At 42.7% G+C, this 26493-nt stretch overlaps 1 protein-coding gene and 1 long non-coding RNA gene across 4 annotated transcripts in view; one reads left to right on the top strand and one right to left on the bottom strand.

The window, feature by feature from the left end:
- The window catches only part of sema4c (sema domain, immunoglobulin domain (Ig), transmembrane domain (TM) and short cytoplasmic domain, (semaphorin) 4C), a 126667-nt gene that overhangs the window by 13852 nt on the left and 86322 nt on the right, over window positions 1-26493 (top strand). The window contains exon 1 of one of the 3 annotated variants that reach the window (XM_008417653.2): window positions 5432-5456. The exons of the other annotated variants lie outside the window; for them this stretch is intronic. The gene's annotated coding sequence lies outside the window, so the exon portion shown is untranslated. Of the gene's footprint in view, window positions 1-5431; window positions 5457-26493 lie in introns of those variants that run through there. 3 annotated transcript variants of the gene reach the window in all.
- On the bottom strand, window positions 23960-26427 carry LOC103469751 (uncharacterized). Its single transcript, XR_534395.2, has 2 exons — window positions 25945-26427; window positions 23960-24266 (listed from the first exon to the last, which is right to left on the bottom strand). It is a non-coding gene; the product is annotated as an uncharacterized LOC103469751 (long non-coding RNA).

Here is a 26493-nt window from a genome sequence, read left to right as displayed (position 1 = left end):
AAAGTTATTGCAGTGTTCCTAACAGCCTACAGTCTTGCTGGGAAGTCAATGTTACTCCTTATTGTTCAGACATTAACGATAGAGCAAAGTGGCTTTTACTTGTAACAGAGGACTTGTTTTTTTTTTTTWTTKTTTTTTTTTTTTTTTTTTTAACAGAACGAAGACGGGTCTGTTTTTCAACATTTTTACAGCACTCAGATGAGGTGGACTTAACTGCTTTACCTGAAGACGTCAATGAAAGGGCATGAGGATTTATCGAGCGTAGGGAGGACTGGAATCCTCCCTGCTACGTTCTCTCAGAAAGAACCCCTCTACCCTCTGATCGACCAATCAGGTGTTTTTTGTGACGTCTGACGTTGTACCAGCTCTGGTTTTAATCTGGGGCGAATGAGAAACCGGTATGAAATTTTTAGCGCAGCAGAACCCAATTAAGTGAAATGTTATGGCAGGTTGGACCGGATGGCATCCTGCCTGTGTGTTTGTTTCTGTTTCTGTTGAGGGTACCTCCTCTGCAGGAGAAGCAGGGTTTGAGGACTATCTCAAAATGACACATTTTGAACTAGTTTGACCGTCTTAAGTTAGCAGTTAGTCAGGTTAGAGACAGCAGTGAAGTCTGCATGTTCTTTTAATAACACTTAGCCTAACTCTATGGCTAAGTGCTGCCAGCGTCATCCAATCCATGCTGAGGTTGAAAACTGAAAAGGATCTGTGTCCTTCTTGTTATCTGCTTCACGTTTTGCTCTCTCTCTCTGTCTTTCATGTCTTTGACAATACTGTTTCCTTTCAGATGTGGCTTTGTCTAAAGCTACGTTCTCACAGAAAGCAAATGCGATCCAAATTTATTTTGTTGGCCCAAATGCCCATTCGACTTTTTCGCAGCAGCCTGAGCCTCCCAATTCCAAACGTTTCATCAACCCAAGAAGTCAGATCCGCTTTCACAGGTGGTGCTGAGTTTGATATGTATCAGATCATTTTGAAAGTGTCTGTGGTCACTTTTACGTCCCTGATGTGAGACATGCGGCGTAATTCTGCACCAGAAGAAGCCAGTTGTGGTAAATCTAGACATAAACAAAACTTTAAAACCGATCCATAGATGGCGGCATCAATTACTGCTTCTGTAAACGCTGCTGCATTTATGTTTACGTCTTCTTCTTCTTCCTCTTGTTCTCCTGTGCATGCAGGTCGCTTTGGGGTCGTGAGCCATTCACAGTTACAGTTCACAGTTCAACTTTATTTAGTTGTATGAATGCAGGGTATCATAGTCCTGGCGGGCCACCAGGCTTTACTTGCCTTGTTTGTGTTAAACAGGGTTTTTCATACACCGGTAACAGTAAAGACAGATTAGGCTAGGTTTGTAGTTGACTCTTTGAACTATGGGCCAGTTAGGCCGTCCCTACATCTGCCCGTTGGCCTCACAAACTTATTTCCAAATTAAGCTGCCTGCTTGTGCGTCTCCTAATACTTTAAAACTTTTTTTTTTAACTCAAAAACATGTTGGGCTGCCGGTGGACTTCCCTAGCTGCCCTCTACCACTGGACATAGCAGGTTTTCCTGGGGAAATCCTGAAACAACTTCAGCAAAAAAAAATTAATCAGAATTGCACATTAACATGTGTGAATCGTCTGACTCCAGCGATCCGGTTTCTTCGTCATGTTGTCGTCTGCAAGCGATTACCGGCCCGTTGTTTGACCTTTCCCACCACCCACCGATTATTTGAAAACTTCACATGCTGATTTCATGCCAACCTCGCTGACTCACGCTCTTCTCCCCGTATGAAACCTTTTGCCAACACAGAACAGCCTTTGTGTATTAGCGTTAGCTAGGGTTAGCTCTTAATTGGCCTCACCTCCCATGCAGTGCTGCAGCCTCCTTTGACTCCAGCTGTATCAGCAGCTGCAGCCACAATACTGGTGTTGTTTAGGTGTTGGCTGGGGCGGTGTGCTCTCAAGGGAATTTAGACAGAGAGAGAGAGAGAGAGAGAGAGAGAGAGAGAGAGAGAGAGAGAGAGAGAGAGAGATTCAGTGTTTTCCTACTCACCCACCCCTATCCTGTTGTAGACACACCTTTGACCCCCATAGCTCTCAACCCCTCCCCATCTCCTGCTGCTCTTTTCTAGCCCACTGCTCTCTGTGTGATGTCTAACTTGTCTGGAGAAAAAGCAGAGGGGGGAAAAAAAAGAAAGATGCACCGTAGGATGAGGCCACAATAATATGACAGAAACGAGATAGAAGAGAGGGACGGAGACTTGAAGTACAAAAGCTTCAAGGAAGAGAGAGAGAGAGAGAGAAGGGGGAAAATAGAGTAATGTACAGGGGCTGCTATGTTTGTTCTTCTCCTGGAGAGAGAAAGAGATTGGAGAGCAATGATGAGGCCGACTCGCCTAGACAACAACCCTGAGAAACCCTGATAAGAGCCGCCCAGCAGTCAACAATCACACCATCAATTTCAAGTCCGGATTTGGCCTCCTTCTCTCGCTCCCTCTCTCCTCGTCTCATCTTTTGGCGTCTTCGCGCTCGCTCTCACGTTTTGTCCCCACAGTCGTCATCCCTTGTAAAGTTTCTGAATAGGCTTTATTGCAAACACGTCGCCGTTCTGTACACCGGCTGTCGCAGATTTGTGTTTGTTAGATGTGCCGATCACGCCACGTAGATGCGTTCCGTCGACATCTAGCCAGGCATCGCGCTTTTAGTATGTCTCAGCAAATAACGAACCTACAGCCTTTGGACACATGCATTACAATGAAGAATCCTAAGAGTTGCTTTACTGGTGACTGTCTTCATAGTCAACAGTCTTTCTTGGCTGCTTTGGTAAATTTCTCAGAACCGAGTTGATTGGCCCTGCAGCAATTTCTTGTTTTCCTGATTTTCCAGTTTTCTTTGCACGCTCAAATTGATGCCCAATTGGCAGTTTGAATCACACATCATTTCTTTGTTATGATTACAAATGTTGCTTTGTTCCATTGTCTAACTCAGTGTTTTTCAACCACTGTTCCAGGGCACACTAGTGTGCCATGAGTGATCGTCAGGTGTGCCGTGGAAATTATTCAATTTCACCCACGGTACCGTATTTTCCGGACTAAAAGCTGCTACTTTTTTCCTAAGCTTTGAACCATGCGGATTGTAGCCCGGTGTAGCTTTTCTGTGGATTTTTCTTCAACCACCAGGGGGCTCTCTAGCAGRAAGTGAATCATTAGAAGTCAAAATTGTAAATCAAAGAAGAACGCGCTAATTTTCATTTAGAACAACCACATGCTAGCAGCAGGCACGACGGAGAAATGTTTTCAMACTCATATCATGCAGCTTTTAAGTTGAGGGCTGTCGATCTGGCACTACAGGAGGGAAATAAAGCCGCTGTACTTAAGCTCGGTGTGAACAAAATCATGGTTCGGCTTTGGAGACGAAGTGCTGCGTCCAGCAGATTTATTAGGACGCAGCCCTCTGCTGGGTCCTTATGAAAAACCGAGAGCAGCTTCCAGATTTTTTATTTTTTATTGAGGGTGCTAGTATGGTGCACTGTATAGTCCGAAAAATACGGTAATTGGTTTTAAAAGATTTTTTGAAAATAAATTATCTGCAAATAATGCCATCTTCGAGTCTCTGCTGTAGCAGTGACTAGCGGCGTAATCATGTAATTTTCCTACCACTAGATGGCAGTAGGTACAGAGCATTTTACATTAAAACGAGAATTAGTGATGCATGAATGTTACAGGTAGCGGTGAGAGCATCGTATCTAGCAAGACTGTGATGACAGTGATGGAAAAGACAGTGAAGCTCAGCAGTAGTTGTAAAGAACATGGGTCCATTTCCCACAACATATCTGTGTGAAGTGAGCTTCTCAAGCCTGGTTACTATAAAAACTAAAAACAGAGAACCTGAGAGCTGTTGAGGAAGAGCTTTGTCTTCAATTTCTGCCTGTTTTCATCCAAACATGTACAGGTTTCACACCAGGTGGGTAAAATATACAGATATTGACATTTTGTACTTGCAACTCTTCATATTGTAACAGTGAATATGAAGTGAAATGTTTCCCAAATATTATTGCTTCTTTCAGAATAAGAATTATTTTCTGTAAATGTCAATATACAGATATTGACATTTTGTACATGCAACTCTTCATATTGTAACAGTGAATATGAAGTGAAATGTTTCCCAAATATTATTGCTTCTTTCAGAATAAGAATTATTTTCTGTATTCCGGCTATAAGATGCTTGTTTAATTAGTTTTTAAAACACTTTGAAGTTTTCTACAACTTCTTTAAATTTAACACCACAGTGTTGTGGCTGTTCAGGTGTATTTTTGAAGTGGACATGTTAAGTGCAATTTGAAATAAATGTAAAATGTGATAAAAATACATTTTTGTGTTTATTTGATTCCTATTCAAGARACTTTGATAAGAATGACTAAATATGTAACATAGGCGGCTACAGAGTATCTTTGTTTCCATTTTTGGTTGGTGGTGTGCCTCGTGATTTTTTTTTCAATTAAAACAATGTATCTTGGCTCAAAAAAGGTTGAAAAACACTGGTCTAACTCACTGGATTTAAAAGTATGAACCAAGTACTAGAGTTTGGACAATGTAATGAAAAACAATCATCGTTGAAATATCAGTCAAATAGAAGCAAGAACACATTATTTGGTATGCTGTTTCAGTTAAGGGCAATACATTCAAACTAATGTAATGCAATTGGTCAGTTGGATGGACTTTTACTGTCCTTTATCCACACCTTAGTTATTGAACTTAGCTACTGATATGCTAAGGCTCAGGGAAAATAGGTTAGATATGATAATGATGGAAAAGAAAGACAGTAATGTTAACTGCAATGGTGTATCATTATTGGAATAGTCAACACTAATACCAAATGTCATGCAGCTCCGTTGCATACATTTGGGCCTTTTTTTGGCATATGCATTCAAAATACTAAGGACCCCATTATCACATTTTAAGTTGCTCTCAGGTTAACCCCATGTATAGGAATGTGCAAGAACATTAAATTTTGCCAAGTATTTTTAGTCTAGTTTCTAGTGCAAATATCTTAATACACTTGAAATTAGACAAAAGGATCTTGCAAGTCACTTTTCTGTAAGATATATGATTTTAAGTCAATACTTTATTAATATTGATGAATATGTATTTCACATTTTTTCCATGTTATAAGTCAAATAATCTGCCAATGGAACCAGTACTTTTTCATCAATATTAAGAAATTATTGTCTTAAGAAAAACAAGTTAATATTTCTCCCTGAAAAGTTACTTGTAAGTTAGTTATGTGTTATTTCAAGGGTACTGAGGTATTTGCACCATAAACTAGACCAAAAAATACATGGTAAGATTCTGTGTTTTTGCAGTGCACTCTCATGATCTGTCCAGGAAACATGATTCACACACTTGGGGATGGTGATGACTCTGGATCTGACTCTGGATCTGACTCTGGATCTGAATGAACGATTCTGATCAGGTGACTCATTTTGCAGATGACTGTATGATGTGGCATGAAGTGTTGTGAGAACTACATGTTAGGCGCGGTGTGGGAAACGTACCGCAGCTATCAGGAGAACGGGAGTGATGCATCTTCGTGTGACACAACTGAAAATCTGTGTTTGGTGTAAGTTTTGAGTCTTGTGACTGAAAATTTTTGTCAAATTTGCGTGGCAAAAGCTGCAAAACGTTCGATGAAACTTGCAGCTGGGCTCAGTTTCAGCTGAATGTAATATGAATCTTTGACATGACAATTAACCGCTGATTTGTAACAGGCACAAAACAGAACCAGTGAAAGGAAGAACCGCTCGCCGCCTCTTCTTATTATGCAGATTTGTTTGTTCGGTTGGAAGTGGAACTTCTTCTAATATGAATTCTTAAAAAAAAAAAAAACCTAAATTTCACCAAGCAAAAACACTTTTCACATCTACTAACTAACACATTAAAATCTCACCATTTCAACACAGCCATTCACAACTGCGACATATGGAACAGTTTATCCTGTAGCGTTATTCGTATTTCGCTTTTTTCCCCTGCGTATCCATAAGAAAACGTCCTCCGTGTTTTAGGAACGGTGTGGGTGAGAGAAAGGGAAACTCTTCCTTATGACTTATATATGTTTTTCTGCCTGGGGTCGGACTGGCTGCATGCGCTCTCACCCAAATGTCTGATTCTGATTCTTCACGTCCAACAAAATCAATAAAATCTCTTTTGAAAAGAGCCTGAAACCTAATGCAACGAGACAGAGAGGGGGAAAAACAGGGATGAACTCCACCACACGCTCAAAACAGGCATCACCATTAATACATCATAGATAGATAGATAGATAGATAGATAGATGTTCAAATCGGATTAAAATGTTATGCTTTAATGCCCCCTCTCTCCTCTCCTCCCTTTTTAAAATTCATTGTCCACCTATCTTCCCTCCACAAGTCATGTTCTCTCGTACTTTCGGACCAAGCGGGTCTGATTTGTTGTACCGAGATTAAACTCATCTAATTTGTCTTTCACTCCCTGTGGGGAAAGACTGTGTTTTTCATTAATTGATTCTGAAATGAAGTTAGCTCCCGTGGCTAAGCGTGTGTGGGTGTGAGCCGTGGCATGCGTGTCTGTCTGCAGTCTGCTGGGTGTGGTTTTGCCACATGGTGTCCCGTTGTTTGCCGAACGACTGTTTCTTTTTGCTGCTGTCGTTGTTGTTGTTTAAAGACCTCTCTTTCTGCGTTTTATTCATTTATTTAGTTGAAAGTAACAGTTGGAAGGAGACAGTCGTGTTTGTTAAGCCTAATTTAGGGAAAAAGGGTTTTAATTTAGAGTAATTGCGGTGCCAGTTTCACACTTTCGGGGATCTTTGAAACACTTTGCCTCCGCTTAAGCTAAGCTAATCAGAAGATGATTAAAGCAAGTGAGAATGTTTTCAGTGTTACTCATTAAAAGAAACAGTTGGGGGGTGGGGAGGAAGATTTTGATATTACTAGTGTAGATAAAAAAGTGGTCTTTACTGAATGTTAAAAATACCAATTTCAGACATTTTTAGACAGTTTCTCTGTTTCAGTGTCTGCTATGCTAAGCAGACACTGAAACAGTGTCTGCAGTTTCAGTGTCTAGTAGCTAGTAGCTGTTTAGGTTGATATGTTTTCTGTGGGGTTTTTTTTAAAGAATTTCTTTGAATAATTATGACGCCATTTTCCCAGATTTAACCAGAGTGTTTGGTAGGCTAGCTAAAAAATGCACTCAAGTAAGAGTAGCACTACTTCAACATAATTTGACAGACTGCCAGAAGCGAGGTTGCCACTCAACCGGTGACCGCCACCATCAGCCAAAGCGGATGAAGCGTCTTGCCCAAGGCACAGCGGAAAAGTGACCCCTGGAAACAAGATTTAAACTGATGACCACCCGATTAGGAGCACATTTATTAGCAAAAACTGATCAATGGTTATTAACTATCATGCCAGGTTATTACATTCGGTCCTTTTCGAACCATTTCCCGCGGCGTTAGCCAAGCTAAGCTAACCATAACCTGTTGAAAGCAGGTAGCCATGCTTCTGCACGCAACTGGATCAGTAGTTATTGTAATTAATTCACAGACCTAACTACGTTTTGAAAGCCTGAAAAAGTTTTTGTCTAATTTGTGTGCAACACATAGGCCGGCTTGTAAGACATCTTTGGAACAGATGTACGCCCAGGCTGCTGTGCTAAATTGTTTTCGTGAAAAAGGCTTCTCTCAGCATGATTGCTTGCTTGGTCAGGCCTCTTCATCTCTCCGCCTCCCATTTATTTTACGCCGGGCCGAAAAATCAACTCGCAGCTCACTCGCCGTAGTGTCTCTGCCTCCCTTATCTGGGTTTGCTGTTGATGAAATGCTGTTGGATTTCCTTGTCAGGTCCTCTGTGGAAGAATCGAAATGTGTAGAAAAATGTCCAAAGATTTGTTGATCTTCGCCAAACATCAGTTGACTTTCGGAAAATGGTTTTGGTGGCTTCAAGGAAAGCTGCTCCCCTCATTAAAACAAAAAACAACAAAATGCCCCCTTTTGTCACAGTTTGAGAGCGGGAGCTTTACGCTCTGGTCTGTCTTCATGTTTCCATGTGTAATTTCTCTCTTTTGCAGCCACGTGGACACTTCAGTGGCTCCACAGAGCCGCTGCATCTCATTTCATTCGGCGCACCAAGCCGTAGTCTCCAGAGCCACATTTTCCGTCGCAGCATGCCGCCTCTGTTTGGGGCGTCACGTTGGCCGATCGTTGTCAAGGCCGTGCTGTCTGTTGATGTGTGTCCCTGCTTTTTGTTTTGTTTTTAAATCTGTTTAATGCTTTTATATCTTTCATTGTGTCTGCATGTGGGCCTTTTTTCCACCCCCTTCATTGTGTCCCGGAGAACTGATTGTCGTTCCCTTTGTGTCTGCAGATACACGGGTCCGCATCAACCCGCGTGCGTCTTTATCTCTTTGCGTCGGAACGGAACGCTGCGTTTTTTTGTTTTTTGTTGAGACGCAAGTGTGTGTCTTTGTGTCCTTACGTGTCCCCCGATTTCATGTTTTTGCGTGTCCGCGAGTCGACACGTGGGCTTCGCTTTGTCTGAGCGCTTTGCGTCTCAGTGGTTTTCTTTTAATAGACTGTATGTGTATCTGCGGCCCGCGTGCGTGTCGGGCTGGCGGTTTTCAGCGACAGAGAGCTCCCGCCAGACTTTATTAAACCGAGTTTACGACAAGCTCTGCCGAGTTTGGGTGAAGGCAGGAGATTAAGACGTGCACTGCAGCGCACAGGATCACACTCACAAAGTCGTGGCATGGTTTTTGTAAAGCAGAGTTGTTTAAATGGGAGGAGGTGGGCCATGTTTGATCTGCCAGCGTGTGCGTTTAATCATTGTGAAACATTCCCGGTGACATATTCTCACATTTTCTGTCCTACACACACTACCAGCGTAGGACAGAAAGAAGAAGGTAAAATACACACCATAGATTGTGATTAAAGGGGTAGTATAATGTATTTTCCAGGCACATATAGTGCCATTTTATAGCACATTCAAGTGACTATGTTACCTTAAGCTGTGGGTAACATAGTATATATCAAATATGACTTAAAAGAAATTTGACTTTGAAATTTAACGCCTTGAAACTGGCCCACTGTCTCTTTAAGAAGTTCCTGGACTTTCTGAAACTCCACCTCTAGGAAGTCATCACATGGTTCCTCTGTTAACAATTTAACTTTTTTTTTTTTTTTTTACCAGCGTTTCACTGAAGAAGTAGCTCCTTTAATGAACTCAGTTGTTGCACAGTTCTACCAGGTGTTTGCTAATTGCTGCTGGCTAGTCTGAAGGAGCTGAGTGGGGGAAGAGATGCTCTGGGAGGCAGAAGTTAGGAGGAGGAGCTTTGTCTTCAAAGGCGGGGCTAGGTCCCAGCAAGCGTTTTGCACAGCTGAATGGTTGCCATTTCTTTAAAGGATTTCTCAAACATGCATGAAAGGTGAGGTATGTTTTTGATGAGAGAATAACATTGTAACATGACATGAAGCTCAAAAAAGTCGATTTTACACAACACTGCCCCTTTAAATCAGCTACGTTTGATACACAGGGCCAACATTATTCTGACCTAATGAACTTTTGTCATATTTGCCACATTTTTGCCACAAACTCATAGGTATTTCATTTGAATCTGATGTGAAACAGCACATAATCGTTAAGCGGAAGCAAAACGAAACCCACCAAATCCTACTGCTTTCAGAATACTAATCGCTTGACAGTCTCACCTCGGTATAAATCCACCAAGATTAGTGGAGAGCAAACATCATGAATACTAAGAAACACAGCAGACTGATCGGGGAGACGCTGTGGAGAAGTTTAAAGCAGGTTCTGGTTGCAATATTAGTGCGTCATATTGAAGCTTCGGGCTCATCCATCGTGTTGTTCAGTCCGTTATATGAAAATTAGAAGAGTGCAACGCAACTCCCAACCTGCTAAGACTGAGATACACCTACGCCGACGAGTCATGAAAAACGGCGCTCACACTTCGCCACAAGCCGCTTGGGCGGCACGGTGAACACACAGAGGGAAGTGTTCTGGTCAAAAACAAACCCAGAAAATAAATTAAAAGAAAAGCTACCCAGAGGACCCAATCCTCAGAAGCATCATTCTGTAGGGACGCTGAGGGAATCAGATTTGATTTCACGGCAAGATGGACGGAGCTAAATCCGGCTGTGAAAGACTTGAAACTGACACCTGTAACGCAAGAGTTTAGATATCGATTTCATGTCCTAGTCAAAGTCCAGAGCTAATTCCAACAGAGAACTCATGGCAAGACTTGAGAATTGCTGCTCACAGAGGATTTGTGTTCAGTCTGACTGAGGTGAAGCGAAAAGTGTGTGGAAAAAAGAATCGGTTTCTACCTGTACAAAGACGATAAGAGATGTTTACTTGTGGCTGTAATTGCAGTGAAAGGTGGTTGGAGCAAAGTGCTGACTCAGCGGGGCGTATGCAAATTCATGCCACACTTCTCCAATTTAGATTTTTCAGAAAAGATTGAAAAGCCGTGTGTCGTTTTTATTCCACAACAGGAACACTGAATAAACACAAAATCTCCCAAAGTAATTTTGGTCTAGTTTCTTGTTGCACATATTTTAGTACAACTGAAGTAAAGCAAAACTAACTCACAAGCAACTTTTCAGCAACGCTTGTTTTTAGTCAATGATTCTTTAATATTGTTAAAAAAAAGTACTTGAAAAAAGTTTGTTTCTTCAATAATAAGAAATTGACTGTAAATAAAGTCTGACATCTTTCTGAAAAGTAGTTTTGTCTTACTTCAAGTAAGACAAATTTTGCTAGAAACTAGACCAAAATTAAGATTTAGTATTTTTGCAGTGAAGTTTAGTTTTTCTCCCCCTGGGGCGATGAATCAGGCACTTATTGCAGCTTGAGGTCCTACTAGATCAGGGGTGTCCAACTCATTTTCGTTTTGGGCCAAATCAAGATCATGAATGCTCTCAAAGGGCCGATTGTGCCAAAATGTATTGATAAAACTTGTCCACAAACTGTTAAGATATCAATGAATTTTTAAAATTAAATATAATTATTGAACATCTTTTCAGTCCCTCCAAGATTTCTTGATACTTTTTGTGATTTTTCTTTTTTTGCAATAAAAATCAAACTGTTTGCGGTTCTAATTTGGAAAGATTTGCAACGTTTACACTTATTTATGTCAGTAAATGTGGCTTTTTATAACTTGCTGTAAAGCTCATGGACTATAATCTGACATCAATTAAGGCAGAGGCAGCTGTTTAGTACAAGTAAGAAAGTTTCTTTTTTAATTTTTGAGAAAAATCTGCACTAAACTCCCAATTACATATTAGCACACAAGAAACTGGAGAGACTGATTGGTATAATTTGGCAGTATAAACAGCTAAAACTTCCATTGATTTGACTGATAACATAATATTGAAGCAGACTTAATGTTCAGTCTAAAACCTAGACGGTCACATAAAAAGCTATGGCGGACCGGATTTGGCCCACGGGCCTTGAGTTTGACGCGTGTTTCCTAGAATTACTAGCCTAGCAGCAATGCAACACTTAGGTTTTCTCTATTTCTGCATCAAATAAGCATTGTTCGTTCCAGGTGCTCAGCCCCCTCTCCCTGTTCTCAGTCGTTATGCAAAGCTAACCTTCATGTCTCCTGGTTTTCGGCTCGGCCTTCTTCTGTGCGCGCACAAAAGAGTGGCAGCAATCCTCTGATGTCGGCTAGAGAGAGCAACGACGTGCGAATCCCAAAGTGTTGAATTATACCTTTAAAGAAAAGTGACTCATCAGTCACAGATACGCCAGGGAGCTAAATGGACTGGAAAAGTGCGAAGCGAGAGACTCGGGAGAGAAGTGGTAAGGAAGGGGAGGCTGAAATGAAATCCACGAAAAATCTTATATGGAGAGAAATGGTCTGAGATGGTGAAAACGACTGGGGAATATGCGGAATAGAGTAAATAGGACGACAAAGAGCATGTTATTATTTCCTCCAAGCCTTGTGACTTCTGCTCGGTGACCACAGGCCTCCGCTGCACTTCCTGTGCCGTCAGCGTTTATTTCATTTTCTACGTAGCGCCGTCATCCCTTTCCAACAAAGTCGCACGCTTCTTCTCTTTGGTTTTATCTAGAAAAGTCCATGACCTTTTAATGGTTGTTGACTTTTCTTTTTTTGTTTGTTTGTCAGTCGGTCCTGACAGGTCCTGTCTGTTTCTTCTTTATTATTATTATTATTATTATTATTTATTTATTTATTTTTTATTATTTTTTTTTTAATTCAGCTATTGTGACCCGAGCTTTCTCGTCAACGACTCAGCATGCGTCCTAATTTTCACCCGAGGTGACAAAAAAAAAAGAAAAACCAGTCGCGCTCTGAGTTCGGCGCATCCTTTTTTATACGTACCAATTTGTATTAGCATCATGCTGCCGGTCTGTCTATAAAGTCAGCCCACTGCTGGGTTTTTTTCCCCCGTGGTGCAGCTGTGGCTTCCATTTACCAGAGTGAAGACATTTTTCCATCCGAAACTCTGACTGCTGTGCTTTTGATTTGCGCTGACAGCATGCGTTTGCTACCAACGAGCTTTGCGTTTATTTGCAGGCAGGTCTGCTTATGTTGTCGCTTCAAACCGGTCTGCAATTTGCGACGCTCGATGGAAGGTTGAAAAAGCTCCCCGGTGACAAAAGCTGCGTGAGACGAGAATTTGCCAGAATAAATTACAGGGTCTTTTTTTTTTATTATTTTAAAGATGATAATCATTGTGATTTGGTTCGCCTGAAATTAAGACAATCTTCCTAAATAGAGAAAGTGTTTTCCCCTTACAAATTTCTGTTGTTTCTTTTTTTGTCACGCTTCCATGTTTTTATCAGACGCAGATAACCAGAGGAAATTGAGAGCAGTTTTTAAATAATTCTTTAATTTCTTTAGGGAAAATAACCATCCAAACCAACCAGAACCTACATGAAGAAGTAACTGGCTGAACCACAATCGGTGGCAACCACTGCCATCAAACCATTTCTGAACACTGGCTTTGAGTTTCTTACGCAGACTTTTGAAGGGATTATGGCCCACTTTTCTTTGCAGAATTGCTTTAATTCAGTCATATGGCTTAAACTCATGTCAAGTAAGTCATCTGCATCGATCTCTAAATGCCTTGTTTCCATTGAGCGCCGAAACACTTCACCCGCCTTGCCTACTGGTGGTGGTCAGGTGCCCTGGTGGCGGCCCAGGGCAGCTCTCCAGCGGCCCACACATTCAAACACCATCAGCGTTTGAATGTGTGTATGAATGGATGAATGGCTTCACAAGTACAGGCCAGTTGCCTTCTTGGAGATGTTTTTTGGCACATGTGAGATGTTCTTTGAGGTCAGTAGTGTTTTGGTCCCATGGCTACCCTTTTTATTCTGTTAGTTGAACCCTGACCTTAGCTGAGGCAAGTGAGGGCAGCAGTACTTTAGATTTTGTCCTGGGTTGTTTTAGGACTTCCTGGATGAGTCGTTGATTTGATTGTATGCTTCCTCCTGTGAAAGTTCGCCTTCACGGTTCTCTGCTTGGATCCCAGAGTGACAGATGTCTCAGACCTTCTCACCTGTCCTGGAAATTATTTACATCAGGTCATGGTGTGTTGCTTTAAGCAATATTTTTACCCTGCTATTTGTTGTTAGCCAGATTCTACTTAAGTAATGACTCTTTGGGTGAGGCAGTAATCAGCAGGGTTTCCTCCAGTGTTTTATAAGCCTGGCGGGCCACCAGGCTTTACTTGCTCTCCCACCAGGCTAAGTGCTGTTTATTTTTTTATACATTGTAACCACTGCCTGTCTTTACCGGTCTGCTTGATAACAACTCCAGCGAATACTTACAAGTCAAAAAATGTGTTTTTGTTTTTTTTTTACGTTTGCCTTTTTAAGATTTTATAGCTGATGTCTAGGCATTGCTAGTAATGTCTTCCGATAACACATTATTACGTAGTCATGTTTTCAAATTTCCTATAAACCTTTTACTCAAAAACATGGTGGACTGCCCTAGGGCCCCCAACCACTGGACTTAGCAAGTTCCCTGGAAGGAAACCCTGAACCAGGATTGGGTGAAAGGGCGGGAACAGCTTTTTCGCCTCTTAATAACATCATAATTTGAAAACAGCTTTGTAATCTAACAGGATGAGATGATCTGAAACATATAAGTGTGACAGAAGACGCAGACATAGAAAAAAAAATGTTTCACAGCAGGTTTTTTTTTTAGCACCTAGATTGTAAACATGTGTGTTTCTAACATGCTCGAATGAGCCGGCATGTTAACAAGACAACATTCAGGTTGTCTTGTTGTTTGTTATTGCGTGATGATGAAATATGCAGCTTCTGAGCATAATAAGAAGAGTCATTCTGTTCTTTTGCAGATTATCTAGCGAAAGCTTTGACAATCTGCAGCCTCCCACCAAAAGACTCCAGCCGCTCTGTTCCCTAATCCATCTTGAAATAGAAGATTTAGCCTTTACAACATTACAACGAAACTGTTCTCCCCCTCATCGAACAGCCAGCAGCCGCATTTAGCTGCTAGCGATGCACTCTTTAAGACTGTTTCTCGCCGTCTATTACTGCAGCATTGATTTCAGTTTGGATCCAATTGGAAATGGATGAAATGTAAGTGAAGTGGGCGCCTAAGTGGAAAGTTTCTGCTGGTTCCCCCCTTCCGCCCTCCTCTCAGTCCTGACAGTGTGAAGCACACCGAGCTGCTAGCTTTGGGCTAAACAAGGCCTCATGATGAGCACAATGAAACCCGCGTCGGTCACGGTGTCTGTGCTGCCAGTTGTTTACTGGTTTGTAAAGGGGAAAAGGCGGCTTCGCTACCTTCCCAAGAACACTGCACGTATTTGACGTGTCAGAGTTCTGGACAGCTTCACTCGCAATCGCGTGAAGTTGCGTTAAGACGGCTGCCGTGTTTGCACTTTAACTGCAATGCCTTGCAAACATTGTGTTTTTCTTTTCTTTCTTTTATAGCTTTTCACATTTTGTCATGTTGCTACCACAGAATTCAATATGTTTTATTAGAATTTTATGTGCCGGATTAACACAAAGCAGTGTATGACTAAGTCGAAGAAAAAAAAAAAATCATTATAAGAATAAAGTAGCAATATTATAAGAACAAATTTGCATGATAATGAAGTCATAATATTACCAGACTGAAGTCGTACAAAGTACAAGAATAAAGTTGTTGAGATTCCAGAATAAAGTTATAATGTCACCAGAATAAAGCTGTATGATAATAAAGTTGGAATAATATAAGAATAAAGCAACAATAATAATAATAAAATAAAGTCATAAATATTAGGGGAACGAAGCTGTTATTTTGTGAGAACAGGAAAAATATTAAAAATAAACAATGTTGAGTGTCTTGTGAAGTTACGCTTCAGTGTCAGTTTTACAAATAAGTAAATACTTGACCTTTTAACACATCAGGATCAATATGTTATCAGCAGCAGGTCTTTGAAACGACTCTGTAAATGGCTGTCAATGTTAAAGACAGAACTATTTTTTTTCTTTTCATTTTTCAACTTTCTTCTGGGAATATTGACTCTTTATTCTGCTAATATGACTTTAGTCTCATAACATTACAATGTTTTTTTCTGATAATATTGTGACTCAATATACATATATATGTACACATCTGTGACTGGCTCTAATACTTTAGCCCTAAATAAAAGAAGGTGCGAAATAAATGGGATAATCAGACGTCAGACTGGATGGGAGGTTCGACCCTAAACGTTTGCCCATTCAAAGTCCAAATGTGTATCTAAGTGTAAAACCTTGGGGTGAGGTCTTACACTCACCCCAAGTGTGGTGTCTTGAAGAAGACACCACATTTTACCTCTTCTTTGAGGTACATACAATCCAATCCCCAAGAAATACGCTGAGATTAGCTGTTGTAAGTTTAAGCAGTACGAATACTTTTGTCAGGCTCTGTCCGAACATCCAGGAAACCCTCCTCTCCTCCGACTCCTTAACCATCTGTTCCACATTTGCAGAGCACAACTATCCGCTGAGGCTGCAGTGTGTCACACGCTCCCTCCGCTCCCCCAGGTTTTCGACTCATGACGTTCCCTGTCACAGAATGTCCCGCTCGCTACAAATGAAGCCTCTCCGCCTTTAAACGTGATAGGAAAGTGCTTCCGTGCCCTGCTCTTTTTTTTTTTAAATGTATCGTTCAATTACGCAACGTGGGAGTGGATGAACACAGAGTTCATAAAGCCTTCGTTTGTGTTTCTCCTGAGAGCAGTCGCGGTTGTAAACACGCCACGTTACGTAAGGGTCCTCTGCAACGAGCCGCATCATGGGAAGCGTCTTCCGTTTGGCAGGTTTTGTCTGGAGGAAGTGGAAATAAGACGCGTCTTGTTTGGCATGCATCAGCTCTCACATAATGCAGATGTGAAGGGAGAAGAAGAATGCCACCTTCAAAGACTCCCCCGGCATTCTGGCAGTGAGGCATCCACACAGGCTCCTTATTGATTTTAAAGGAACACTGTTAATACCTGGTAGGGCTCGTGACGAAGAGGCTTCCAGCAAAGGCAGTAGAAAAGAAGAAGGGGAAAAAACGATGGCAATTCCTGGAATAAGGTGAGACTGCACCTGAGGTGGAAGGTTTTGCTTTGCAACAACACGATTTAGACCGATTTCTAAATCATATAAGGAATACTTGTCACGAGATTCCTTACAACTCTTCCCAGATTGATGAACAGTGACAACTGTTTCTCTATGGACATCGCCGATGTGTTTTCTCGTTGCCGTCTTGTCTGCTCGCACACTTGAACTCCTGCTTCCAGAGACTTGCAGGATGTCGCCCAAGACACCATCACCATCACAACCTCACCCCGGTTAAGCCGTAAAACATTTGGAGGAACCACATTCACGCCACCCGTTAAAGGCTGCTTCACTGCATCATAAACGGCTCTGCAAATTGCAGTAGACCCTTCTTAATTGCCTCTCATCTTTTCCATTTATTCCGTCAGCAGCAGCACTGCCTCCTCTACGCACAGGAAATCAAAAGCCTGCAACCAGAGAAAAGAATACTTCCCTCCTTTTTGTGGCTTTAAAAACTTTTTCTTTTTCGTTACCCGTCTCGAGGCAAACGTTTGCGCACGTGCGCCGTGATGGAAGCGTAAAAGTGAGCTATTCAAGAGCTTTGATGCTGATTTTTATTTAGTTTTTACCTCTCGCTTCCTCCGGCTCTCAAACACACCTGCCCTTCTCCCCCGGTGAGCATCCCTCACACACACAGAACCCGTCCCTCCTCTCTCTCCCTGTCAGTGGGAACAAATGAGCCGGAGCGTGTTTCCTAGAGTGTGTCCGGGTTGGACTTCCCATTCCCGCTTTACCACCGAGTCGTTCGTTCTTAGACTCTCGCCCGGACGTGGACGATCTCATGCCGCTCCGTTACCTTCTGACAGATTGCCGACACGCCGTCCCTGCAGAACACCACTGTTTTTCTGTGTGTGTGTGTGTGAGAGAGAGAGGATACAGACACCCGCTCCCTCTTCCACCCCTCTTTTTCCTCCTACTGTGTCAGTCTGGCAGATGCCATTTCTCAAGGAGCTGAGGAAGGGAGGGAGGGCGAAGGCCTTGATGTGAGTGTGTTTGTTGTCAGAAGGTTTATTAATAAAGATGACCTCAGTGCTCCACAGAGGCTCTGTGGGTGTGTGGGTGCGTGTGTGTATATGTGTTTTCCTTCTTTGTCCTCCTCCCTGTATGACTGAGATCTTTAAAAAAAAATTGATCAGTTTGAGAAAATAAAGACTTGACGTAATTCGCTTCTTGCTCTTTTATTCCTGATTTCATGCTAGTTGTAGTGCGATTATGTAGATTCATAATGCATCTTTTGCATGAATTCATTCCCCTCTCTCTCTGTGTGTGTGTGTGTGTGTGTGTGGGTGGCCATAGCAGGGATAATCCTTCACAATATAATTCCTTAGCGTCTCAGTGTCCGTGGATGTAATTATGTGCTTCATTATGCCGACCCAAACAGGTCGGGTCTTGCGCGTGCGTCGAGCGGAGGAGCGCCGAGGTCGGCTCCAGTCAGGCCACCCGCTGAGCATGTCGGGAAGAGCAGATGTGATCGCACCGATGGAAACGTGAGTCACTTCCTTCAGGGAGCGGTCCGTCATCGCTCCTTTGCAAGTTTGGTTAATCAGAGGATCCTGGGGCAGTAAGCACGCGCCTCTCGGCTCTCGTGAACGACGTAGAAACGTCATCAGTGACGTTTTGGCAGAATGGGATGAAGGAGACTCTCTACTCGCCGAAGCCTCCGTCTGTCATGCCTTTGGCTTTGTCTACTGTCAGGATACGACAGCTTACGCTTGTTTTAGCCCCAGATCATTTGCGTGGACTGATCCGATCAAAGCAGAACCATTACGAAGATTCTTTCAACAGACGTCTGAGGCCTCTCGTCTCGTCAACTTACACCACAACCAAGTTAGCGTTGAGAAAAACAAGATAATCTACAGAAAACATTGAGCCTCTTGTCTCTCTAGCTGCTTTTCCACTCCAGATGTACACAAAGCTTTGTTGATGTTCTGCTAATGCTGAAAAACAGAATTCGACAATTGCGGTGTTTCCATTAATAACGAAGCGCATTTGAAATCACATGTGAATAAGTTTGTTCACGATATACGTCATTCGAGAGCACGCCTTCACCATCATCCTCCTGCCACCTCCTGTCATCGTCTTCTGTCAACATCCTATTGATCACGCGACTCCTGTGATGCGAATAAAGTGTATCCATTGCAGTTTTTGCGAAATAAACCAATTTCAACAGGGCCAAAAAAAAACGGACAATTTTTTTAAACATTTTTATTGATCAAGAACCAATTTTCCAAATCAACAAATTTCCATTGAGCGAAATAATTTTCGCAATGTCATGTTACGCAACTCTATGGCTTCAGATTTTAATAAGCACCGCATTGCATCAAATCAACATTATACCTTCACTAAATCATATTGTGCTGAGGAGCAGTCAGTTTATTAAGGCCAGAAGTCATTTCAGGACACTGCACAAAAAATCTCATTAAAATCTAATAGAATTAAAATCAATTCTGGGCAGTCAGATTAAGAAGATGAAGAAGATGTTTAGCTGGGTTTATTTCTCCATGCAGCGTATATCACAGGCGGCGGGCGACAATAAAGAGAAAAACCACCAACACTGACCCCGATTCTGACATACCTCTGACATCGGAGTCGTCCTCCAGTGGCCTCCAGTGGCCAGTAGCCCCAAACCATCACTGTTGACTTGGTTCAGACAAATGATTGTTTCACTGTATTGCATTAGATTGTCACTAGTTGCAAATGTCGCCCTCGAGTTTTTCTACATTTTGCCTACAAACATACTATTGAGATAGATCAATACAAGCTAGTTCATAATCGTGACATGGAATGAAAATTGCCCCTCTTCTCAACCCCAATAGATGCTACAAGCTGCATAGCGGACGTAGCAACCGTTGTGGACGAGGTCTAAGTGTAATTCTGAGAAAACAATGGCTTCTCTTCAGCAGAGAGGGAGGGGAGGTCAAAGTCAGAGTCGATGACTCTTTGATTCAGGGAAATTCTGTTGGTTCTGAGACTAAGAACTGAGCTGGCAGAGAAAGCCTTGTGGTCTTCAACACCCGCTTCTCCACGTTTGGTTCTGGTTCTGGGGATGCAGAGCAGAACCAGAACCAAAAGACCTGAGAGGTCTGGAAGGTTCTGGAAGTGTTTATTGGTAAGTGTGATGTCATTTTAACTCAGCTGTTTTGACTTTTTTGACCACATTTTCCTTGTAAAATGGATCAGTGATCTGTGTGAACGCAACCCTGGTTGTACTAAGATAACCAATGAATGAATGAATGCTGATGACTGGAATACTTGAGGTGGAGATTTGCCTTCCTTTAAATGCCTTTAAATGTGCAGACGGGTGGAATGTCTTACAGTGACCCAGTTAAGGTCCAAACCTGGAACCAACTGAAATAGTGTGGTTTAGCCTTTTTTTTTCACCAAGCAAAACATAAAGAACAATCTCCTATTTACAATGTTAGCCTGAAAGCGCAACAGAGACTTGAAAAGACTTGGAAAATTACAGATTCTCTCCAGTACAAAGATAAGAGATGTTTCCCCCCATCCCTCAAAAAACAGACGTACACTTTGTAATTGCTGCAAAGAGTGGATCTGCAATGTTGAGTCAGATCTTTTGAAAACCGCATATTATTTTCTCTCACTCTTTTGTGTTAGTCTGTCTGATTAGATTGCAATATAAAAACAAGTTGATGCGTGCAAAGAGACAAAACTGGAGAGGATAAAAGAATGCCTTTGCGAGGTACTGTAAAAAGCACAAGCCGTCTTTCTACAAATCTTTATCCTGTCCGATTTCAAATAACCGCATGTCTTGGCCGCCGGGGGGTCTGCTTGGAAATGTACTCTGGAGTTACTGAAGAGGCTTGTAATGGCGGCAGCAGATGGAGGTGATCTAATTTGTTTTAGCCGTTGAGCTCCCCTCGGTGTCCGTCTCTTAGGGTTAGAGGCGTAGCCTGTGGGGGGGAGCCGCCGAGCAGGCAATGGGCCCCCGAGGGCCAGTCTGTTGCCATGGTGGGAGATGGTGAGGCTGATTTTCCCTGCTGCCTGTCCCACCACTCTGAGCTCTGAGGCCATTAGGAAGAGGGTCATCATGTGCCTTCAGAGAAATTAGATAATACACAGAGCTCACACTGTTACTGCTATCACACACACACACTCACACACACTAACTCAGACATGTGCAAAGACAGATTGTATGTTTAGGGATGCTTCAATCCACTTTTTTGACTTCTGATACAGATACCGATATTCATCCATCGATTTTCTTGCACCTTTTTTCCCTCAGTGGAGTCGGGAGGGTTGCTGGTGCCCATCTCCAGCCAACGTTTCGGGCGAGAGGCGGGGTCACCCTGGACAGGTCGCCAGTCTGTCACAGGGCAACACAGAGACACACAGGACACACAACCATGCACACAAACACTCACACCTAGGGGCAATTTGGAGAGGCCAATTAACCTGACAGTCATGTTTTTGGACTGTGGGAGGAAACCGGAGTACCCGGAGAAAACCCACGCACGCACAGGGAGAACATGCAAACTCCATGCAGAAAGACCCCAGGCCGGGAATCGAACCCAGAACCTTCTTGCTGCAAGGCAACAGCTCTACCAACTGCGCCACTGTGCAGCTAGATACCGATATTCCGATACAGAAAAACAGCCGGACTGATTTAAAGCGTTTATTGTTTTTTTTTAACAGACATAAATGCTCTGAATCACAAACTTATTTGATAACTCTGCATCAGCACAGTATGCTTAAATACACCAACAGCTTTACAAACTTGGTCAAACAGCTAAACACAACTTGAATTTGTTCTGCCAGTGCAATTATGAGTATAACAGCCCAATGTAAAATTAATTTCATTTTAATTTATTTGGTAGGGACAGTGTGGCTCAACTAACATTTCTGTAAATGCTCCTGAATTATCCAAAAAGCTAAGCTTTTATACAAATAGAAAACAAGGAAAGTACAAAACAATTATCATGAAAAGGTAAAAGAAGTAATTAAAGCTAAAACTAAATAATAAAGAAATTAAAACTGACAAAAACAGGTTGACTGTTTTGGTCAAACATGTAGCAAATAAACAGCAAGAAACTTTCTTTCAAATGGTTCAGAAAGTCCAATTATGAATTCTAACTATAATGTCAAATGAATAATAAAGCATGATGTCGCTCAGAGCACCAAGCATAGAATCAGACTGTATAGATTATGGATCGGGCACATTGTCGCCGATACCCGATCTAGAATATTTTTTCAGTATCGGACCGATACAGGATATTAATATCGGATCGGTGTATCTCTAGTTATGATGCACAAAAGCTTGACGTGACGCAGTTCACCATGTGGCAACAACACATTCATGTAGGTAGATGAACCAGTCGTGCACATTAGGTCTTTTAATACTGCCACCCCACACACACACACACACACACCCCTCCCTCCATCAGTAATCCTCCAGCCATGTGGAGCTTTCTGCTTCTTTGCTGTTTCAGCTGCAGCGCTGACCCTCGGCCGGCCGCGTTTAGTCGGACAGACAGCGGGAGCGCGGCGTGTGCGCGCGCGGAAAACTAATGAAACAGGATATCCCTGCCTCTGGTTATTATACAGGAGGAGAGGAAGAAAAATCACAGTCACTTTGACCTTGAATGAGTCTGTGAAATGACAGGCTGCGCTCACAGGCGGTTCTTGTTTTTCTTTTCTTCCCCCTCCAGCTTGCTCATTCGGCGACAGGCGCTGGTTGTTCTTTGCAGGGCCCACGCAAGAGCTGAAATGACCCTCACCGCCTGCCCGTATTAGGCGAGGGCCTCCTTCAGGGAGGTGTAAAGAACTCAGTCGTCTCCTGAGGGCGCAGCCACAACGCTGCGCGATTAAAAAGAAAACTAACTTCTTGCTTCCTGAGTTCTTTTTTTTTTTCACCTGTGAATATGAAGGTCTGTCTGATTATAAAGACGTTTTCCCTCAACTGAGATGAGAAGCAGAAAAGCACTGAGACGCCTGCAGCGTCTGTGTAGATGCTGCTGATGATGCATCAAATTATTCAGGTTCATATCTTACATGATGATCCAAGTTTCTCCAAAACTTTCATCTGAGCTTTCAATGGCTTTTCAGCACTTTAATCTTTCTTTCTCTATTCCTTTATTTAAAGGAATATTATGGATATTTTGGAAGTTGGGACCTGCGGAGCGGCATGAGCAGTCAGTAAGCACAAAAATCTTACCAAGTGTTTTTGGTGCAAGACACAAGACAAAACTAACAAGTTGTAAGTTCTACTATCTTATAAGCAAAACTGCAATGGAAACACTTTTTTTTTTTTGCATCACGAGTCACATGATCAGCAACCGGACGTTACTACTGGCAAAAACGACAAAGAAGACGAACAGGAAGTGGTAGGAGGAGGATTTTTAATGACATCACATGAGCAAACTTATTCACGTGTGATTTTAATTCTGTTTCTCATTTAAAGGAAGCACTGCAGTTGTGGGGTTGTTTAATATTAGCGGAAAATTTTGCGCACGTGTGTAAAGGAAACGCAGCTTATGAGAACCGATGCTGGTTCATCCGAAAGGCTTTTTAACCCATTTTTGAGAGTTCTGCATGAAAATGACGCACAGCGTTGCCCACACAGATTTCAAATTTGAGTCTTGATCTGACCGTGCTAAAGTGAGTGCAGAGGGAAAAGCTAAAGTCCAGGAGTGGAGGTGATCCAGGAAAAAAACCTGTGTGTGTGTGCGCGCGTAAGACGATGGGTTTTATCACAGGGTACTGCAGCAGGAGAGATTTGTTTGGCTTTACTCTTTATGAGACAAATATTGGGATGGATCTCCCAACCGCCCAGGGCAATATTGCGAAAGGGTCTGAGGCCGGAGCCGGTGCTTTGCTGCCTCATCCTCCTACTTATGGAAACCGATGTTTCTTAAAACACACACACACACAAACACCCACATAGGCGTCCCACCTCTCAGCGCAGAGACTCATTTTTACACAGCTTTCCCTTAGAAGACACACTTGTTTTAAGAGAAACAACCCCTCCGGCATCATAGTAAGATTCCGTCCCATTTCACTTTCATTAGGCCCTAATACAGAGCAATCGCGTCTGTGCAGCGGGTGAACGTGAGGAAACGTTTTATTTTTTCCTTTTCTTTTCTTCGCCCGTGCGTCTCTTCTTCAGTTTAGCTGGCGCACCAGGTGCTGCTCGGTATTTTGTGTCCACCGGGGCTCCTGTGGGTTCTGGCACAGCGAGAATAATAATCACAGCTCCTCGGCTCCAGCCAATATCAGATGCCAGAAGCAATGACGCAGGCTCTTCTCTTCACACAGGAAATGAGTGGATGATAGTAAAAGAGTGCTACTTCACAGAAGGAGAAGAAGAAGGAAAAAAATTAAAATCACAATCACTTTCTTTCTCTGTCAACACCAAAAATTTTTTTTTATTATCATTACTATTTCACGGAGACAATAGGACTCGAAACCAATCGTACGCCTCGTGCCAGAAACTCGGCGGATACGAATAACTGGCTGGCTGCGGCGCCAGAGGCTGTGATAGCATCTGTGTTGTGGGCCGGAGATACAAAGTCTAGAGCTGGAGGAGTCCATCCTCTTCTTTGTTGCTGGTGATGTTGTTGTGAAACAGAATCGGCAGGAGGTTTACTTTTGTCTTGAACTCCAAAAAGTGGTTGGCATCATGGATTCATCGTCTGAAGGATGATCTAAAGGGAGAGAGGGAAAAAGAAGAGGATGCTTTGCATCACTTTCAAGCAGCTTGACATTTTTCTTTGTCCTGTTTTGTTTGGTACTTTAATGTGTTAAGTTCTAGAAAACAATGCAGCAAATAAATATTTCACTCACAGGTTTCTTTGTAATTACCCTTTTTTGTTGTTGAGCTTACATTTCAGATCATCAAATAATTTTAATATCAGACAAAGATAACCTAAAAAAAAAAAAAACAATTTCAAATGATGATTTTTGGTTGGTATCCAAACCAACCTGGTTGTTGCAAATATAACTATCCCTGATATTGTATCAAGAATTAATTTTATTTTGGCCTAATTAAGGGCACATTCACATCAAAGCTCTCTAGTCTTCTTTAACCGAACTCTAGTTTGTTTGCCTAGAACGTCCGGTTTGTTTAGTGAGATGAATCAAACTGATGTGGACCAAAAAAAGTAAACTCTGGTTCGCCTAAAAACTTAAGCAGGATGCAGACTTCAGCAGCCTAGAGGATTCTGGGTAAAAACAACCAAAACAAACGTGAGAGGCTGGCGTTAGCTCAAGAAATGGTTTGTAGCCTTTTGTCAAAGACAAAAGAGAAATCCTACAACCACTAAAATCTGACTCCACTCCATTTTTATTTACATTTCGTGAAGAAAGAAGTTGCGCTCATGGCTCTTCCAGAGGTTTTTGTGTCGTTTCCTTCAGTGGTTTTTGGTGTAAAGTCACCAAAGGCGAGGAAGGGAAACAGGCTGTTCAAAGGGCAGGAGAACAAATGAAAAAAAAAAAAGTCAACATCTTTTGTGGGTAATTGCAATAGAAGTTGGTTCTACAAACTATTGAAAACAAATTCCTATTGAAAACAAATTCCTTTTTAAGACTTTTTAAACTTTTATTTGCAAAAATATCACTCGTCTTCTCTTCACAAGTCGCCACCACTTTGTTTTTAGTCCATTACATCAAATCCCCATAAAAATGTATTGCAGTCATTGGGTGTAACGTGGCAAAACGTGGACACGAGTCTGTCTGTCTTCGACCAGGAATAGCAACCGAGCAGACATGACATGTCCCACACGGAGCGGAGCGGGAAGAAGACAAATGCTACGCTGTCTGCTGTTTATCAGTCGTGTCTGGTCCGCAATGAATAACTGATACTTCCTTCAGCTGACTATTGACAAGTCCCCAGGGGGATGTCGGTATGAATCGACTCTGTCAGCCAGTCATGCTGATAACGGCCTCGGCAAATGAGGACCACCCTAATTTTAGCCTGTAAGTCGCGGCGCGTGAATAATAAGCTGCACTTACAGTCCAATCACTCTGGAGGAAATATCCATTCTGAAGTCCAGCTTTTGAGCCTCGAGATCTTTTTCATCTCCCGGTTCTCATTTTTGCTTTGTGCGGCCGGCGGAGGCTGCTGGCAGCCGGCTGACCTCCACCAGATGTTCACCGAGATGGAGTGTGTTCCCCTCTACTGTACGCGCCTGCGTGTGTGTGTGTGGGTGTGTGTGTGTGTGCGTGTGTGTGTGTGTGTGTTCAGTCGAATCTTGGAAGACTGCTTGCTTCTAAATGAGACTGGCAGGCGTTTTGCTGGACTTTATTGCCGCATGCCTCTTCCAATTGTGCCACTGATTAGAGCCGCCACCGCCCGGCACGCAAAACATTCGTGTTGGGTCTTACCAGGCTGGCACGCGCTCAAAGGCCCGTCTTCGCGTGAGATTAACGTCCCCGTTTGCGTTGCGTGGCTTGTTGCCTTGCGCGGGCGATCAAACGGAGCGTGGCTTCGGGGTGCCTCTCGTCTTTTGCTGATTGGAGGAAGTGGTGGATCCAGCGCCGCTCCGCTTTTCTTCCTCTCATCAGAGTGCAGTCAGCGTGGACAATGTCAAATTTGCTGTAAGGCAATTAAAGGCGCCGGGCTCTGACAATTGGGCTTGATAGAGAGGGCTGCGCATAATGGCTGCACAAACTCGACAACGCGGATTCAGGTGCGGGGAGCTGAGTGTGGTTGTGCGACGCATCCACTCTCAATTTACAGTATTTGTTTACAATGAGCATGCAGGTGATTAGCTCTGAGAGTGCCGCTTTGAACAGTTAGTCATTGGTGAATCGCGAGCGTTTGGCTGGCGTCCACGCAGCCACTCAGCGCGCCGCCTGTCAAACACGCAGGCAGCCAGCAGCTGGAGGTGTGTGTGTGTGTGTGTGTGTGTGTGTGTGTGTGTGTGTGTGTGT

The sequence above is a fragment of the Poecilia reticulata genome, linkage group LG9 (assembly GCF_000633615.1).
Source record: "Poecilia reticulata strain Guanapo linkage group LG9, Guppy_female_1.0+MT, whole genome shotgun sequence".
Classification (NCBI taxonomy): domain Eukaryota; kingdom Metazoa; phylum Chordata; class Actinopteri; order Cyprinodontiformes; family Poeciliidae; genus Poecilia; species Poecilia reticulata.
Note: the sequence above shows the minus strand (reverse complement) of the source record. Positions and strands in the feature narration are given on the sequence as shown.